Below are 20,030 nucleotides of genomic sequence, written 5' to 3'. Positions count from 1 at the left end.
AAAAAGGGGAAAAGTGGTAATCGGGTTTGGATATTTTTTTTTTTTTTTTTTTTTTTTTTTTTTTTTTTTTCACTTGGATGGTTACATTTGTACCTATCTCTATTTTGGAATATACGATAGTCTCTTTTCTACCTTTTGTAATTGTCGAGACATTACGTGATTCTGATAGTCTTTCATATAGTTTTGGCTTTTTTCCTTGCACCGCTTTTAGAAATCTTTATTAACTCATAACATTTTTTACTGTCTTTTGCAAGATGCTGAAATTACTCTTCCCATCAAAATGTTCAATATGCTAAAACTTTATCCTAGATATCATCCTGAGTTTTTTTTTTTAAATTTTCACCACAACTTTGATATGAGTTGTTGGGAGAACTACAACCTATACTCAGGAAGCAGAAAAATAAACTAAAACAAAAATAATAGAAAAACAGAGAAGATAAATATTTACGAGGTTCAAAAACATTTCCTACATCCACACAGTGAGAGAAAAATTCATTAACCGTTTTAGAATTACAAGCTGAATAAACTTTCTCATTTTTTCTCTCTACCTAAAATCCCTTACATTCTTGTCTATCTCTCTTCTCACACTTTTCTCTATTTTTTTTTTCTCAAAAAACACTCTTTTTCTGCACTTCTTTCTAAATATATAACCCCCGAGAAAACAATAACTTACCAAAAAAATACAAAATAGTAACTTTTTCAAAACCACACTCTACAATTGTTATGTATGATTAGATTTATGTTGGGTCCCACTTTTTTTAGAAGTGAAGATAGAGTTAAGCGCACTAGATCTAATTGGCTTTGCGCTGTTTTCTTTCACACTCTCTCTCGAACAATGTTAACGAACAATGCCACTTATTTGTCGTCGACCACAAAGTTTCTTTTGGTTTTTTTTTTTTTTAACTATATATTTGACAACAAAATTTCAAGCAGTAGACTAATTTCACTTTTTTAATTTGTTGTTTTCAAAGCATTTACGAACCAAACTATTAGACATGTAGAAATATTTTGAAAAACAAAAAGAAAAGTACATTGACAAGTTGGTGTTTAGTCAGTTAAGGGTTTGTTCGGTGCTGCTTTTTAGAGGATTTTTTAGCTATTTATAATAATTTACAGTGGGAAGAATATTTAGTAACCCTGGTTGCAGATTCTAAAAGTTATATTGCCCAACAATGGAATTTGAGAAGCATTTTAGCCTTTTTTTTATTTTTTGCATATCGGTTTCTATTTTTAAATGGCTGTAACTTTTGAGTAACAACACAACTAGAACAAATAGTTTAAAAACAAAAGAATATCATTGCGAAAAGGGAAAGAAAAACAGCACAATAATGTTAAGTTATCCCCTAATTATTAGCCAAATTAAGGTGAATTTTTCAGTTTTTTTTTTTTTTTGGTTTGCAGAGAACGTGATGTAATTTAGTTTGCCAAACATTAATGGAGACATTAAATCAAAAAATAAATTTGTTTTTTCCGCTGCCCTTATTAAAAAAAAAAGGTTTCCTTTCGAAGGAAGACCCAAAACTCAAGGGCATGTGATGAATTAATACAATACAAAATTCAATTAATTTTGTTCCTTTGAGCAAGAGTTTATGCTTTAACATATAAATCACCGCACCTACTTGTAATTTTAAGTTTCCAATATTATTAGCACTTTTGGGCTCTGTTCTTTCCACAGTTTGAATAACAATTTAAACTTTTTACTACAATATTTTCTCTCACAAAAATTTAAATTTAACTTTTTTACTACAATACATTTTCTGACATAAATTTTGTTTTAATTCAAGTTTTCAACTCAAACCCACAAAAGAAGAGAGTGTAGTCTCTCAGTTATAAGTATAATGACAATTTGATCCTAAACTTTTGTTTTGACATATAGCACATTAACCTGTCTATAAAATAGATTTCTATAATTTAACAAAGATATATAATCATGTGTCCATATAACAACTCAAACAAATAAGTGTAATTATGAAATTATAAGGAAGATAAGCAATAATTTATATATAATTATTTGCGTATGATGTTTTATGTCCCAAACCTATATGATAGGTCATGTTAAGTTTCATCTCCCAGGTGATTGTGAAAAGGTTCAATGTGTCATGATACATGAACAGGCCAAGATAAGTGACATGATATATATATATATATATATATATATATATATGTATGTGATGTGATAGTGATCTTTTATATTTTAATGTCTTTATATGTTATATTATATGGTCTTAATGAATATTAAACATGCACATCGGAACGTTTCATGTTATTCTTTTCAAGTCTTTTATCCATTCATATGATGTTACTTTTAATGGCTTTTTTTTTTTTTTTTATACTCTAAAAATTTTTGAATTAGAAAAGTTGTATTTTACAGAAAATTGTACATCATTTCGTTATCTTTCTAGCGCCACTTGGTATTTGCTCAATTTCAATGTTGTAGCCATACCAAAATATTCTCCTTGATCTCTCTAGTTTCTTCCTCTCTAGTCAAAATAATTTTCTCTATTTCTCCTCTCTCTAGTTCTTCTAAAGTAAAGAATAATTTTTCAGATAAAAAAAAAGTAAGGAATAATTTGAGTTTCACTTTGATATATGAACTACTAAAAACGGATATTTGTAGTTTAAGATATGAATTTTAAAACTTTGTACACTGTTGCTGGAAGTTTTTGTAAAATGAGACTTTTAGGGTCTGATTGTAATGAATTCTCATAATCTTAACGAAGTGGTATCGCATAGATAATATTTTCAAAAGGAAGTTTGAGATGCCTAGCTCCATGCGGGATAGGAATTATACGTTTTCAAATTTTCTAAAATTTGTTATAAATTGTTTCATACATGTCGACGAATTTGTCCATATATATGCTGATAATATGTTGGTTTTGCATACAGCTTTTGTAACACTTTTTTTTTTTTTTCTTAATAGAATTGACACCACATGTTGCATATAGGGACATCTTTTTTTTTTTCACTTTATATGTATATTATTCAGGTTCAACCACAGGGCTTTAAGTATATAGGTGTCTATTTACTTTTCACGAAATTAAAAAGAGAATGTATATTTTTCCTTTTATCGCGTTGAGTCATCGATTTGCATCACTTCAAATCTTTGATATGGATGTAAGGATAATTTGAGACCCTTTAGCAAATAATTATATTTTGTCTTTCTATATTTAGGCATTTAGCAAATAATTATATAATTTGAGACCCTTGATATTTCTTTAATTATCAATTTGCATAGGATAGGTTCGGGTGAATAATGGTGATTAGACAAAGATCAAAAGAAAGGTAAGGACATCCTAAGAACAATACGACATATGTAAATAAGACTTTAAGAACACTATGTATCCCTAGTTTGTATCCTTGGTACTTTTGGAGCAAACGAAGAAGAATTCTCTATCAAGTGTAAAGCCTTGTGCAACCATGTGAATATGGGAGATAATAATCACAGGTTTGAGAGATAAATAAATATGAAGCATGATAAGAAAAAGACAAAAAGGTTGTATGAGATGAAGACAACTGGTGTGGTGAAAATAAAATGCGAATAAGTACATGTAGTGGCAAGAGTATAGAATAAGAAACTTTTTTGTTTTTTTTTTTGAAAAGATGAGATCAATTGACAACTAAGAATATATATGAAAAGATTTTACATGCGTTATTTAACAACAAGTTTTCTGTGGTCCACCTAGACGATTGTCCTCAAAGCATATGATACGATAAAGAGGGTGTTGTTTATCATATTCAAAGTTTAGAGAAAATGTGACAAAAGGTAGGATATATCATACATATTTAGAATTTTGAATATATCTCTTATCTTTATCTTTTAATCTCTTAATGTCATAAAAATGGAAAATGAAGTTTTCACCTTTCGGTGAGAAGGATTGAGATAGGATTCCTTTCCGAGGGTAAGACGGCCAACCTTATCCCCAAGAGAAAATTGGTGGACTCACCATTTTAATACATTGTTTTAAAATTTTTAATCTTTACTCTTGATTAATTCCTAATAAATATAGTTCTTTGACTAAAAGGTATTAATCTAGTGTAAGGAGTTAAAGACCGAATTGGGATTTTATGAACCAAACATTATCAATGATTTCAACAACACAAAGCCACATCCAGTATATAGTATTCTTTTCGTTGCTTTTTTTTTTTTTTTTTTTTAAGCAACCACCAACTTCAATCTTTCCACTGATCCATTTTCCTTTTGAATTAGCTAGTCCTATAAGCATATTCAAGTGTGGTTTGAGTATCAAAAACGGATCTAACAATTAGTATCAGAGTGGGTTACTAACATTAGTTTGGTGAGAGATTTACGGAAAAGATCCGTGTTTGCAGGTATATTGTACGAGTTTGAGTCTTGGCAAAATTTTTCCGTTAAATTACATACGGCCAGGATGTCAGGGGAGCAGGATATAAAAATTGTTGAGGTTATATTCAGGGGGAGCAATATACAAAAAATAAAGAATTCAGAGTTGATACACAGTCTATTGTTGCACTGATAACTTCTGTGAGGTTGAGTTGAAGCTACTTCCAGTTCATACAGATTTCTACAGTATTTTCACATTGGCTATTGTTTTACCAAAAAGTGGGAGTATTATTAGTTTTTCAATTAATGGTTTTTTGCTTTATTTTTGTTTTTATAGATTTTCTAAAAAATGTTAAAGAGTGAGATTGTTAGGTTCAGATTTTGAATGTTGGCATTATTGGCGACCATATTATGTGTTGAGAAAAATTCAAAAACCAAAATCCTGCAAGTTGTGCGTGCAGATCAAGCCAATTACAGAGTTTGAAATTCAAGAGTGAATTGGCAAGATAAAGCAAAATAAAATCTGTTTTTGATATTTGGAAAATGGTGCAGCAGATTTATGGAATATTCAAGGTTTGCAGCAGATATATTTATGGGCAAGGATTAATGGATTTGAAATTGAAATTGAAGCAACTTGAATTGAAGATATGCCTTACGAAGACCAGACTATGCGATTTTGGAGAATTTATTGAAGTATTTTATGGGATAAGAACAGAAAATGAAAATAGAAAATATCTACAGTTTTTAATCCGACTTCTACAAGAAGTAGATATCCGATTTTGAGGAGTTACTTGGTTTACTCTATAAATAGAACTTGAAGATCATTGATTCGATGGACTTTCTGGTTTCACGCATAATTTTTGAAGAAGTTCTTATTATCATTTTTCGGGTGAAGAAGTAGTAGTCTTCAGGAAAAGACGTTTGCAGTGTTGAAGGGTGTTCAACCATTTATCGTTTTTCAAGAGAAGAAGCTAAAACTTTCGTGAGAGAGCGACCTGCCAGACGAAGGTATTTCGACGTGCAGTTTTGAGGACGAGTGGTGCTCGCTGAATCAAGCCATCTAGTTGATTCTACACAGCGGCGACAAATTTTAAAGATGGAGTCTTTATTTATATAAGTGTGATTGGTGTTTATAATGTTGAAAATTAATGTATGATTTAATGTCTAAGCGTAGCCCTGCCGATATAGGTGGTTATCAAACCGCGATAATAACTTCCTGTGTCTATTTATTTATTGCTTTTATAATCTACTACTTTAGCTCGGTAAAATAATTGACAAAAACGGATGTAACAAAAAAGTATGGGTGAATAGATACTCAAGAGGTAAAAAACTAAAGAAACGAAAAAAAATATATAATAACAATATTTTTACTGACAATTGAACGTAATCATCATACACATATACTAACTTACCAATCACGAATTAAGGTTGAGTGTACAACGTGGGTGGGAGTCCAATGATCATTTGAAACTGTTAGTAAAGTTAAAATAGTCATAGAAATTGGCATGAGTATACATAATGTTTAAAGATTCCATAAACTGAATTAAGCTATATTTTGTATAGCATTGAATATAAAAATTGCGTTAATTGAAACACCATCATAATACGGTATTAGCAGTGGCCAATCAGAAAAACCCTCAAATGTATTGAGGTTATAGAAGTTTACGCATTAACAATAAATTCAATACATATCTCGGGAGAAATACATTGTTGGCGTCAGATTTGGCGAGCCCATAACCTAAGTCGAGCCCATTTGGTCCGGCAGTATCGAAAATCAAGTAGCCTCGCCAAAATTACTAAAAGATAGTCCGATCAGTGGACCGAGGAGAATCAACCTCTAGGAACCGCTTTTTAGTCATGGTTAGACAAAAAAGATAGTCGAGTCATGCTACTCAGTTGATTCAGTCGACTTTCTCGTAGAGGTTCAACAGTCCGAAAAACAAGGAAAGTAATTGCCCACGTTGCGATCAACTCAGCAAGTGAACGTGGGGACACGTCTCAACACCAGACGAAGTGCATGACCGCCACTTGAGTAATGTCCCACGAGGCAAACCCAGGAGGGGTGGGGAAGGCTATGGAGTTTATAAATAGAAAGGGAGACCTTTGGAAGGGAGGTTACGATCCCCATAACTAGACCACTTTGTACTTTAAGAGTTTTGTGAGGAAATTCTGAGAAAGCGAATCAGCATGTTGTTGGGAATTTTAGATTTTATTATTAAAACATTTTTAGTATGCATGAGATGTAATTTTAGATTTTAAATATGAATGGTGCTCTTAAAACATGAGATGTAATTTTAGATTTTATTATTTACTTAATAAAGTATAAATTTTAATTTTTATGTGCATGTATTGTTATATACTTTATAAATATCATTAAAAATTATGTGATTATTTATGTTACCTTAAATATGAATGATGTCCTTAAAACATAAGATGTAATTTTAGATTTTATTATTTATTTAATAAAGAAGAAATTTCAGTTTTTATGTGCATGCATTAATATACTTTATGAATATCATTGAAAATTCTGCGATTATTTATGTGACCTTAAATATGGTATATAAGTGTTATATACTAGAAGGTAATATTTAAGAATGATAATTAAAATATGTCCGTAATGAATTTAATTAAAGTTTAGAATTATTAATTAAAGCATTATTAATACATGTCATTCCCATTAAGAATGAAATGAGCTTATTTGCATCATTGATATAGAGAGATATCGAATGAGTGTATTTTACATAATGAGATTATGTAGGATTGGGACACGGCACAATATGAATTCTTGATAATTTCCGTTAAGTATAGAAGTTCTAATTGAGTCTACCGATGGTCATATATAATGATTTTAATTTCTAAGCTATCACCAGACTCCTATTTATGGATTCGTGTCTATTGACTTTCGAGATTCCTAAATCCTACTTATTGTATATTGGAGACATGATGAAATAAGTAGCCAAGAATGTTAAATTGTTAGGAATAGTGTCCTTAATGCATGAGATGTAATAAAGATATTTATTATTTAATTAATAAAATAGTTTTTCTCAATATTTATGTGCATGTATTATTGATACTTTATGAATATCATTGAAAATTCCACAATTATTTATGTGACCTTAAATATTGTATATAAGTGTTGTATAATAGAGAATAATATTTAAGGATAATAATCAAAATAATGTTCATAATGAATTTAATTAAAGTAACATAATCTTTAATTAAAACATGTCATTCTCATTAAGAATGGAATGGTGTAATCCATATCACTAATATAGCGAGATATTGAATGATTGTATTATGCATAATAAGATTATGTAGAACTGGGACACATAAACAATCTGATTTTTTGATAATTTCTTTCAAGTATAGAAAATCAAATTTGAGGCTACATATGGTCATATATAGAATGATCTTAATCCTGACTTATTAGTAGACTCCTGTTTATAAATTCATGTTTTTTTTTTACTTACTCAGTACGAATTTTGAGATTCTAAATCGTATTCCTTGTATCTTGGAAACATGATGAATTGAATAGACAGAATGCCATATACGAGATGGAATCCATTTCCTTCTTCCTTGAAAAAGTAGATAAATAATTCCTTTGAGGATTGATTCCTTACTTGAATAAGTAACGAGCTCATATTCATGAATGTGTTTTATGAATATAATATTCATTAGAAAATCAATGGTACTCAAGGATAAAGATGTAATTAGAGAGGTCAACAGATTTTACCTAGCTCTAATTATGAATTATTTATGGAGGATTGATCTATATGTAGTGACTATATCAAATGGAATCTTCAAGTTCTTAGATGTAATTTATGTCTATAATTTCAGGAGTACAATTCTAGGTTTTTAGTGGAGTAACTTTTTGAATTAATTGAATTAATTAATTAATTAAAAAGTTTAATTCATTATTAATTCTATGATTAGTTTCAAAAACTCCCCCTGAACTATGACCCTTTTAACACTTTGTCCCCAAAAATTTAAAAGGTAACATACGTTCCCCCTTAACTTATTTTATTAACAAGTTTTTCCCTTCTACTACAAAAAATGACGGAATTGTCACGTGACATTTATTTAGTGAGAATTGAAAGCATAATTATGCTTATACCAACCTAATCAGATAATTCTCCTTTTTTATTAAAAAAATTCACCATCTTCGTTTCCATTTTGCTTCTTTTTTTCCCTCACCTCCTCGCCTATGATGATGGATGGGTTGCTCTCAAGTGGGTGAACTCAAAATCAAGGCTTCAAAGCAAAAAGGACTCAAAGGTTTATATACATTTGGCAATGAACCTTGAACACCCGCTTTCCCCCTCTCTCCCTTTCCTTAGAAATTTGACTGTGAAACATGTTGTCTCACAAATATGTGTAATGGGTTCTACTTTTGATGGTGATCTCCATGTCCATTTTTGAATTATATCGATGCAAAGCTGATCCTCAGCTATACATATATACATACATATAGAGAGAGAGAGAGGGAGAGAGAGAAATACCTAGAAAGCAATAGAATAACAGGGGATCTAAGCTAAAACCCACAAAGCATTTGAACTTTTGAGCTTTAGCAAAAGGTAAAGCTTTTCTTTTGTTGTGCAAATCCACCGGGAAATGATGAGAGAAAGGGAGAGAGAGATAGTTCAGTCAGAGAGAGAAAGAGATGAAAATGGTGAATCATAAGCTCCAAAGTTGTGGTGACACTACAACAAATATCAATATTAGTAGCTGACTAAAAATGCTATTAATCACTAGCAATAGCGTTTTAGGAGAGTTATAGGACAGCGGGCACTATTAAAAGTCGTAAGAAAAAATAGCGTTTTAGGAGAGTTATGGAAAGCGCTATAGAATTGAGGGATTATAGCGTTTAAGACAAGTTATTTTCAACCTCTTACAGCTATTTAGCATGGCTACGATACAAATTATAACTTTTTTTCCTTGTTATATTCATACTCTTGTAGCTTTTTAAAATTATTATTGATATCCTTTTGAACTCATTGAAATAAATGGTAATTCTGAGATATGTGATATATCTAAATAGGAACATTCAAATTAAAACATAAAAACATTCAACATATCAATTGTTATCAGTATCTACCAAGCTAGCAATACAATTACGACTACAACATAATTCATACAATGTCCAAAACCTTAACATTCAAAATGAGTAAAGAAAATAGAGGAATAACTGGAGATAGCAAAGTATCCAAAATGTCTAAGTGAAATGGTGAAGTAAATCCTTCCATCTTGACAAAATGCTTCAAGAGAAAAGTCATCTCCACTGTTTAACCTGTAAGAAAGTGATCCACTATCAAAACAATAATCAAACTCAACTAAAACTTTCACCATTTAACCTATAAATAAAGCAAGAACTAGTTACACCATTCACAACTATGTAGCCACATCCACATATGTTTTGCAGTGAGTTAGAGGAAACATGGCTTCAATGATGCACTAGACAAAAATTTAATGTCAAACTTGTAAGACAGAGAGTATCTAACATGTATTGGTATGTAGATAGTTGGAGAAAGCATGAGTCTTCATTGCCTACATTTTCAGTCATATTACCAACGTAACTTCGAAACAGTTATACACATTACAAAACCATGTTAATATTAACATGTGTGTAGTCGGCCATCCTTTCCTACTATCAGGACACGATACTAAACCTTGCTATTTATGAACTCGTGAATAAGTACTCCACATGTATTTGTGGCTCATTCAAATAAAACCAATTAGCAAGACAAGTCAAATCCAACTCCAAGATTACCACTAGATTACCAATAGAGTTTAGGTAGGTCCACAATGGTACATTACTGTAACACCCTGAAGAATTAATTGGGATTAATTAAGGTAATTGAGATTATTAGTGTGCCTAATCTGATTTAATTAATTGAGTTTTGATTAATAAATGTTTCTGACATGTAATTTAAATAGTTCCAAGGTATTTAAATTATTCTCAGTAATTTTTATTTTAACCCAGAAGTGTGTATGGGCGCATTTCTAGGCTGTTTCCTTTAAATGTTAGTACCTGTCTATTTTCTTTTCTTTTTCTTTTTCTTTTCTTCCTTTTCTTTCTTTTTCTTTTCTTCCTTTTCTTTCTTTTTCTTTTCCTTCCTTCCCGTGCACCTCTCTCTCTCTCTCTCTCTCTATCACTCTCACTCTCTCGTTCTCTCACACTCACTCTCTCTCCCTTGTTTTTGTCTCAAATCAAACCGGATTCAAACCAAGGAACGATTTAAGGAAGTTTTCAATGTCAAGAGAAGGATTCGAGGTAAGATTACTGGAAGGACCTCTCTTGACTCTCAAGTTTTCAAATTTTAAAAACTTATTTTTGGTTCGAAATGGATCTTTACGGATTTTGAGTAAAACCTTGGTAGAAATTAGAGACCTTAGGTTCTTTGGACTTGTTTTAGGACCTAGAACCCGGATCTAGTGATTTTCTTTTGAAATATTTCAATTTCGAATTGAGATTACAGGTTACTAGACTGGTTTCCGTGAGCTTCTCTCATGCAGCTGGTGCCACCGGTCGACCAGCCTGGTCGACCGGATCACATGGTAACCGGTCGACTGGTGCGGTTGACCGGATTGCATTGGCCTGACTGGTCGACCTGTCCAGTTGACCGGATTGCACACCACCGGTTAACCAGTGGTGATGCACTATTCTATCACCGGTTGACCGGTTGACATGGGGTTTGACCCTGTTTGGCCTGAAATTGCTGTTTTGACCCCTGTTTTTAGGGAGAACCCAAATTAGCTTTATTTGGGGACTTGAGATGAATGGATTAGCATCTTTAATCCTTATTTTGAGATTGAAAACGCTTGGAATGATAATTTGAAACATGAAAATAGATTAGGGCACACTAATTGGAAACCTTTGTATCTAATTGAGATTGGATTGCTTTAGGAATGAGAATTAATCCTAAAGTGTTGTCTTGCATCAGTGATTGCTGAGGATTCAGACTGAAGGGGCTTGACAAAGCGAAAGCTGAAAAAGGCAACGCTAGTCCCAGGTTTGATAGTGCGAGGTAGGATTTCTATCCCTTTTCCTTGTGAGCCTGATTTCAAAAGAATTTTGGCCTTGGAAATGTTTTAAAGAAAGAGGTTGGTTTGCGAAAGAAAAACTCTTTGAAAATCATGGCTTGTTTAGTTTATGGAATCCATGGCTTGTCCTATCCATGGAATCCATAGCTTGTCCAGTCATGGAACCTCATGGCTTGCCCAGTCATGGGGCCCGCGGCTTGAGTAGTTCGTGGGGTCATAATAACTATTTCAGAAAGTTAATGAATGATTTCTTAAACTAAGAGATCTTGTGAACTGGTAAGAGAGTCTATTGCTGTAAGCCTAGATAGGATGGGAGGGCAGAACCTGAAACTCGGTCCGGGTAGGTGAGGCACTTGGTTAGATAAGTAATTTGTACTAATTATTGCTGAAGCCTATAATACGGTTATTTTCAGTTATATATCCTTTGAGAAAAGGGATGTGAGGTTCCAGTTGTCTGTTGGAACTGGATGTCTATTTATTCAATTACCCATTTATTTATTTACTCGCACATGTATTTATTCATTTATTTACAACGTTTATTTCAAATTATATCCTACTGGGCCTTTCGCTCACGTTTTATGTTTTAAATGTATTAAATCCCTCCTAGGAGATTCTAGGAGCGGTGCACAGTCGCTGGATATTTGCTATGGAGTAGCTGAGCGTTGCTGCTGTTGGGACAAGAGAGGATTGTGTTCATCCTCTGACATAAATGTAAGGAACTGAGAATTCTATAAACTTATGTATATTTGGATTAACTAAACTGTGGTTGATGTCTATTGTAATTGACTATTTACATGTCCATGTATGTACGATACTGTATGTCCTGTAGGGTGGAGCCCTGTGTGTTGTCAAAGGCTCGAGATTCTATAATTTATTTATATTTTAATGGAGTTAAGTGGGGCTCGTTTGGGAATCCGCTTTATTAATCCCTAATTGAGCTCCACGTCACCCACCCCGTTTGGGGGGCGTGACAAAGTGGCATCAGAGACGTAGGTTAAGAAACTCTAGGATTGTACATACATGTGTGGCATTAGTAATCCACTGAACGATCTAGTTTTATTTTAGTTAAAGGAAATTGCGCCTCGTCATAGACCAATTAATCAACCGGCACAATAGAATCAGGGATTTCTGGATGCTATGTATGCAGCCTTTCAAGGCATGGCCACTAGAGCTCAAAACAAGCGGCCGGTTGAGAATAGGAAGCAAGGGTACTTCCATGAATTTAGGTGTGCGCCTATTCCCTCATTTAATAGTGAGGAGGACCCTAGGAAGCAGAGTTCTGGTTAGACTACATAGTCAAGCACTTGAGTACTATGGGAGTCCCAGATGAATACTAGATGGAATTTGCGGTATACAAGATGGAGGGTTTAGCAAATACTTGGTGGAAACAGGTCAAGAGAAGAATAGATGTTACAGGACTGACGTGGGAGCAATTTGAGACACTGTTCAATGAGCAGTACTTCCCTCAGAATTATAGGGATAAAAAAGCATTGTAATTCATGTCTCTACTGCAAGGTGACATGTCTATAAGGGAGTATAAGGCCAAGTTTAATAACCTATCCCAGTTTGCGCCATCTTTGGTGGAATCTGAACACCTTAGATGTCTTAACTTTGAGAAGGGCCTCAAGAACTCTGTGAGGAAATCATTGGTGGCTTTGAGAATTCAGAATTTCTGGGATTTGGTGGCCACTGCTACTAGGGTGGAGCAGGATAACATGGCCTATCACCAAAGTAAAGAACTAGCTGGGTGAGTTTCAGCTTCTAGCGGACCATCTGCTTCCGGCGGGCCACAGCAGAGCGATAGAAGGAACCGTAACCAGGGATAGCCGGGTGGAGGAGTGATTAGCGGTGGTAGCAGTTCATCAGGAAGTGACAAAAGTGCTCTATACGGACCCAAGTGTCACTATTGTGGGCAAGTGGGCCATATTAGGAGGAATTGTCCTAATCAGCCACCGGCTTAGCAAGCCTAAAGTGATGCTTCATATAGTCAAGAGGGGCCACCACAGTATGTGCCACCATATCAGCCACAGCAGATGCCATATCCCCCTGTGCGAACTTATCAACCACTTCAGTATACACAATATTGGCCCTAAGTGCTGAGACCGGTACAACCACCTATGCCACAACAGTATAGGCTAGCGGCCCAATGGCCTAATGTTGGTGATAAAGGGAAAGGGAAAGTGCAGGGGCAAGCTTATGCCCTGGCAAGAGGTTGTTCAGGAGGTCAAACCAGCAACGTGGTGGTTGAGGGTATGATTCTAATCTCTCATTCTTTTGCTCACGTGTTGTTTAATATAGGTCCCACACACTCTTTTGTATCAAGTTCTTTTGTTTGGACTTTAAAACTGAAATCTGAGAATTTAGAAGTCCCGATGACTTTAAACTCCCCACTGGGATGTGTGGAGGTGTTGAGTGTGTGTAGATCATGTGAAATCATGATTGGGGGTGAGTGATTGAGAGCTGATTTAATTATCCTTCCGATGAGTTTGTTTGACGTGGTCTTCAGAATGGATTGGTTGTCAGAATATGGTGCAATTGTTGATTGTTGCCGTAAGAGAGTGACTTTGATGACTAAGTCTGGAACAATGATTTCTCATCAAGCAGATATGAATCCAGTCCTGGGAGAATGACTGTTGAAGTACAGTGTTGGGGGACGAAGGAATCTAGCCTGTTTTTTTTTTCCTTCTCGCTTTTCAAGGTGAACCTGAGATAACTGGAAATAGTGCGAGAATTCCTGTAGTGGATGAGTTCGCAGATGTGTTTCCTGAGGATTTACCTGGTTTACCGTTAGATCGGGAGATTGAATTCAATATTAATTTGATACCAGGGATGGCACCTATCTCTATTCCTCCGTATCGGATGGCGCCTGCGGAGATGAAAGAGTTGAGAAAGTAGCTTGAAGAGCTAGGAGAAAAGGGATATATTCAGAATAGTACTTCACCTTGGGGTGCACCGGTGCTATTTGTGAAAAAGCACGACGGATCACTTTGGTTATGCATTAACTACCGTCAAGTGAATAGGGTAATTGTGAAGAACAAATACCCACTGCCAAGGATCGATGAGCTATTCGATTAGTTGGGTGGATCACAGTTTTACTCTAAGATTGACTTGAGATCGGGGTACTACCAATTGAAAATTAAGGAGGAGGACATTCTGAAGACTGCTTTTAGAACTCGATATGGGCAGTTCGAGTTTCTTGTAATGCCTTTTGGGCTGATGAATGCCCCGACGGCATTCATGGACTTGATGAACCGTGTTTTCCACCCGTATTTGGATCGGTTCCTAATTGTCTTCATTGACGGCATACTGGTTTACTCGAAGACTTGGGAAGAACATGAGCAGCACTTGAGAATTGTTCTTCAAACTCTTCATGAACACCAGTTGTATGCTAAGAAGGAGAAATGTGACTTCTGGCTAACAGAAGTGAAGTTCCTTGGGCATGTAATTTTAGGACAAGAAATCTCTATCGATCCTTCTAAGATCGAGACTGTGCTACAATGGGAAATGTCGAAGAATGTAGCGGAGATTCACAGTTTCCTCATACTTACAGGGTACTATCGGCATTTTGTGATAGACTTCTCGAGTATTGCTGCACCGATGACTCAGTTGACCAAGAAAGAAGTCAGATTCTAGTGGGACGCCAAATGTGAAAATGCTTTTCAGGAATTGAAGGTCAGACTGACAAGTGCACCAGTCATGACTATTCCTGATAATGAAGAACTATATGAGGTGTATTCTGACGCCTCGGGGAGTGGGCTTGGTTGTGTCTAAATGCAAGGGGGATGCGTGGTAGCGTATGCATCTCGCTAATTAAGACCACATGAACAGAATTACCCCACTCATGATTTGGAGCTGGCAGCGGTAATATTTGGTCTGAAGATATGGAGATGTTATCTCTATGGAGCAAACTTTCAGGTCTTTTCTGACCATAAAAGTCTGAAGTTTGTGTTTACTCAGAAAGACTTGAATCTTAGACAAAAGAGATGGGTGGAGTATATGGAAGATTACGACTTCACTCTGTAATATCATCCTAGAAAATCTAATGTGGGGGCTGATGCCCTTAGCAAGAAGACGACGGGGACTCTAGCGTCATTAGCTTTGGAAGATTGGAAAATGACTGAAGTGGTGAGTGAGTATAATCTTCAGTTCTACAAAGATTATAACCAGGCTATGGTGTATAATCTAGGCTCTACACCGGATATTGTGCAACGGGTTAAGCAGACTCAATTGCAGGATCCACACCTCTAAGGAATCTAGATTCAAATCTAGAATGGAGAGCAACTCAAGGATTGGAGAATCCGAGAGGATGGAGCCTTGTATTTTCGCAACCGCCTTGCTGTTCCTAAGGCGAATGAGGTAAAGAAGACAATTCTGTGAGAGGCTCACAAATCAAAGTTTGCTATACATCCAGGAAGTACAAAGATGTACCAGGACCTGAAAAGACAGTACTGGTGGAGAGGCATGAAAAGTGACATTTGTGAGTATGTCTCAGAATGTGTGACTTGCCTTCGGATTAAAGCTGAGCATTAGAAGCCAACAGGAGAGTTGCAACCTCTTCCTATCCCTGGATAGAAATGGGAGCACATCACTATGGATTTTCTGATGGGGCTACTGAGAACCGAGCTGAAGCACGATGCCATCTGGGTGGTGGTGGTCAGGTTGACAAAGTCCGCGCACTTCATACCACTACGTGCGACGTATTCTCGAAAGATTCTGTCAGAATTGTACCTAGAGCACATCGTGAGGCTACACGGAGTGCCACTGTCTATCACATCTGATCATGACACTTGTTTTAATGCAAGGTATTGGAGGAGTTTCTAAGAAGCCATGGGAACAGACTTGAACTTCGGCATAGCATTTCATCCAAAGACTGATGGGCAATCTGAAAGAGTAATTCAGATTCTGGAGGATATGCTTCATGCTTGTATTCTGGAATTTGTGGAAACTGGAAGAAATACCTGCATCTTGCTGAGTTTACGTACAACAACAGCTATCAGGCCAGTATCGGTATGGCACCGTTTGAGGCTCTCTATGGTCGTCCTTTTAGGTCACCTATTTGTTGGTTGGAACCAGAGGATCGACTGAGTACTAGACCAGTCGTCATTCAAGAGAACAATAAGAAGATAGCCGTGATTCGGGAATGACTATTGACAGCTCAAAGTCGTCAGAAAAGCTATGCTGATAGGAGGCATAGACCTTTGGAGTTCCAGGAAGGCAACTTTGTTTTGCTGAGAGTTTCCCCACGCAAGGGAGTTGTTCGGTTTGGCATGAAAGGGAAACTTGCACCAAGGTATGTGGGACCATTCCCGATCGTGCAACGAGTTAGAGTGGTGGCTTATCGATTGGCTTTACCGCCTGAATTATCTCACGTGCATGACGTGTTTCATGTGTCCATGCTTCAGAAATGTCAACCTGAGCCAGAAACTGTAGTACAGTGGTTTAACGTTCCGATACAGTATGACGCATCATACGAGGAGGCACCAGTTCAGATTCTTGACCGGAAGATAAAGAATCTGCACCATCGTGAGATCTCGTTAGTGAAAGTATTATGGCAGCACTATGGAGTTGAGGAAGCAAAATGGGACCTTGGGGGGCATGACAATTACTGACCTAGAAAGGGCCGAGGGAAGTATCCCGTATAGCATATATATTTTAATGGCAACCTGATATCTAAAGTTGAAAGGGGAACTTAATTAGTTTAGACAAGAATAACATACCCCCAATAGAAAATGGCTGCTCTATAATTATTCCATTGAGTGGAATTCCATATATTTTACCGCCTTTGTACATGTCTATCATACCAGTTTGTAAAACATCCTACCAAGTCAAAAAAATTATGATGAACTATAAACAAAGATGAACTAGAAATGCTTCAACACAAACAAGACATGAAACAACTGAGCACACATGATTTAAAAACCCCATCAAACCACGAAAACAAGGGGAATAATATAGTGGGGAGCACGACCTAAACATCACATTTCAAGAGAAAAAAAACCATTACCAACCATCTGGGGCAACTTTAACAGCTTGATACGACCTCATACATGGTTTTAAATTTACATTCGATGAAGGCCAAATTTAAACATGGTTTTAAATTCACATTTTTGTCTCCAAGCCATCATAACCACAACGAAAATAGAACAAGAAAAACAAGAGTAAATTCAGATTTAAACGAGATAGGAGGAAAAAGTGGAAAACCCTACCACAAAAATAGAAGCTCCTTCCTCAAGATTTCTTGAGGGCTTAGCATCCCGACATCACCCTCAACATTTTGAATCAAGTAGTGTCGACCTCCACCACCGGAGATGGCGGCTCACGGCGCGGATGACGGCAGTGCTCCGGTGAGCTTCTGAGCATGATGGATTCCATAGGTAATATGGGTGTCATCTTGTTCTCCTCTTCGTTGTGAACTCATAGAAACAAGAATCACTCAATTTCGATCAAGAACGAGTGAGTTATTAAATTTTGAAATTCAAAAATTTTTCTTGGAAGAAGAGAGAGAGTTCGGCAGAGGAAGAGAAGAACAAGAAGGAGAGAGAGTGAGTACATGTAGAATAAGGAGAGGCAGAAAAATAAATATGAGAAAGAGAGAAATTTCAAATTTCACAACCTGCCAAAACATTTCATGATTTTCTAATATATATATATATATATATTGAAAATAACTTTTTTAAAACGCTATGAAATGTAATCAAAATAAGTTTTAACTAAACGTTATTAAAAGCCCCTTTTGGTGTAGTGTGAAAACCATACAATTATCTTATTAAGAGGGTATAAGCGTAATTGCACTTTCAATTCTCACTAAATAAGTGACACGTGGAAATTCCATCACTCATTAAAATTTGGGGGTGCAAAGTGTTACAAAGGTCATAGTTCGGGGTAAATTTTTTAAATTATTCCTTAATTTTATTGAAGTTCAAAAAATTTAAAATAATCAATTTTCTGTTGCTTTATCTGCAAGTTAAAGTAAAGGGGTCCTCCTAGTGTTCTATAAATAGGAGACAATAGAACATTAGAGACCACAATTTTTGCTCTCAAAATTCTGTAGTGGCCGAATTTCCCAGAGAGAGAAAAGAGAAGAAAAGTTCTTCCTATTCACAATTCCTTCACATACATGAGTTGATTGTGGAGGAATACAAAATAGTGAGTGTTCAAATCCGAATAGTTCTTTACTAGACCCCACACTCTCAGTCGTGCAAACTTCAAGGACTAGACGAGAAAAATTTGGGTTTTCTAAGAAAGCTTGGAGCATTAGATCATTCGTGTAAATGAATATACTCTATAGAGTTTTCAAAATGTTTGTGAAATTTTTTTTGTTATACACGATTTCCACATACACGCTTCCATATTTGAAATCATTTTGAAAACCAACAATCGGTATCAGAGCGGTTGATAGACTATATTAATTTAATAATGTGATAATCAATGTTTATGTTAAATATGTGATATTTGATTTGTATGTATGTGATGGGTACGCACTTACGTTTGTTATGGATGATTATATTTATTCATGGTGATGAATGTTTGGATGATGAGTTTGATCGTTAATTATATGGTTCCATGGATCGGTTATTTTTTTATCTTAAAATTATTTGTAATTTTATTCAGGAATAGAATTATTGTAATTCTAGGATTAGGGGGAATAGATTAGGATTTAAATTGAAAGCCCCAAAGGCAAAGCCCCGATCCACGACAATCACTGTCTCAGCCTCGTGCTGTGCCCGAAGGGGCACGGTTGTTCGCGCTGTTACTGCGGGCGCAAGCCAGTGTGCTTCCTATATGACCTGCAGATGAACCAGGCGCAACTGGTCTACCCCATCCCTTATGCACCTAGGCGCCCATCACACACTAGTGCGATGGCATATGCGCCGCAGTGTGTGCGTGCATGGGGTAGCTAGGCCGTCCCACCTACATGCTGTTACTGGCCCGTGTGGGCTCGTTAGGGTTCTCGAAACCTAATGTTGCCATGAAAATTTCCAGAAGATTTCTGACCTTGGAGATGATGCCGGACCCGAAGACGAACGAAGCCCGTTGATGTAATAGATGAAAATAATTATTATAATTATTTTAATTATCCCTTCGATATGGTTGTAATTTTTAATTTTCTAAATAGCAAATTGTGTATTTTATATATTTATTTGATCTTTGTAGATTATATGTCTATGCATATAACATGCTTTATAGATTTAGTGTGCCGACTCATATGTTCTATTACATGCCATGCATTCATGTGCATATTGAAAAATAAGATAATGATTATGTGCTAAATTGATTTAATATGATTAAAGTTATTTTACTTACAATTTTGATTTGCAAAATAATATAATTATGTGAAAATGAATTTAACAGTTAAATTTTAGAATTTCACATATCCAATACAATAAATTGTTTATTTTATTGATGTTTAAAAACCATGAGATGTTTTTTCAAAGAAAATACATATTTGTAAAATATTGAGTGAGATCCATATCGTGAAATTGGAAAGGTGCTTAATGGCGGCATGGATCTCGTCCTCCCGATGGAGGGTGTCCATTCGAGATCCATACGTGGTCGACTTCTGTTGGGGCTCTTTTGGTGGGGGCCTATCAACGTGGAGGATGTGTCCTTCATGGCTTCTTTAGATTGGTACAAGCGGTCCATGTACAAACTTGACTTTGTTGACTAACTGTCTGAAAACACATACCGG

The sequence above is a fragment of the Morus notabilis genome, unplaced genomic scaffold (assembly GCF_000414095.1).
Source record: "Morus notabilis unplaced genomic scaffold, ASM41409v2 Scaffold351, whole genome shotgun sequence".
Taxonomy (NCBI): Eukaryota; Viridiplantae; Streptophyta; class Magnoliopsida; order Rosales; family Moraceae; genus Morus; species Morus notabilis.
This window is presented reverse-complemented; position numbering follows the sequence as displayed.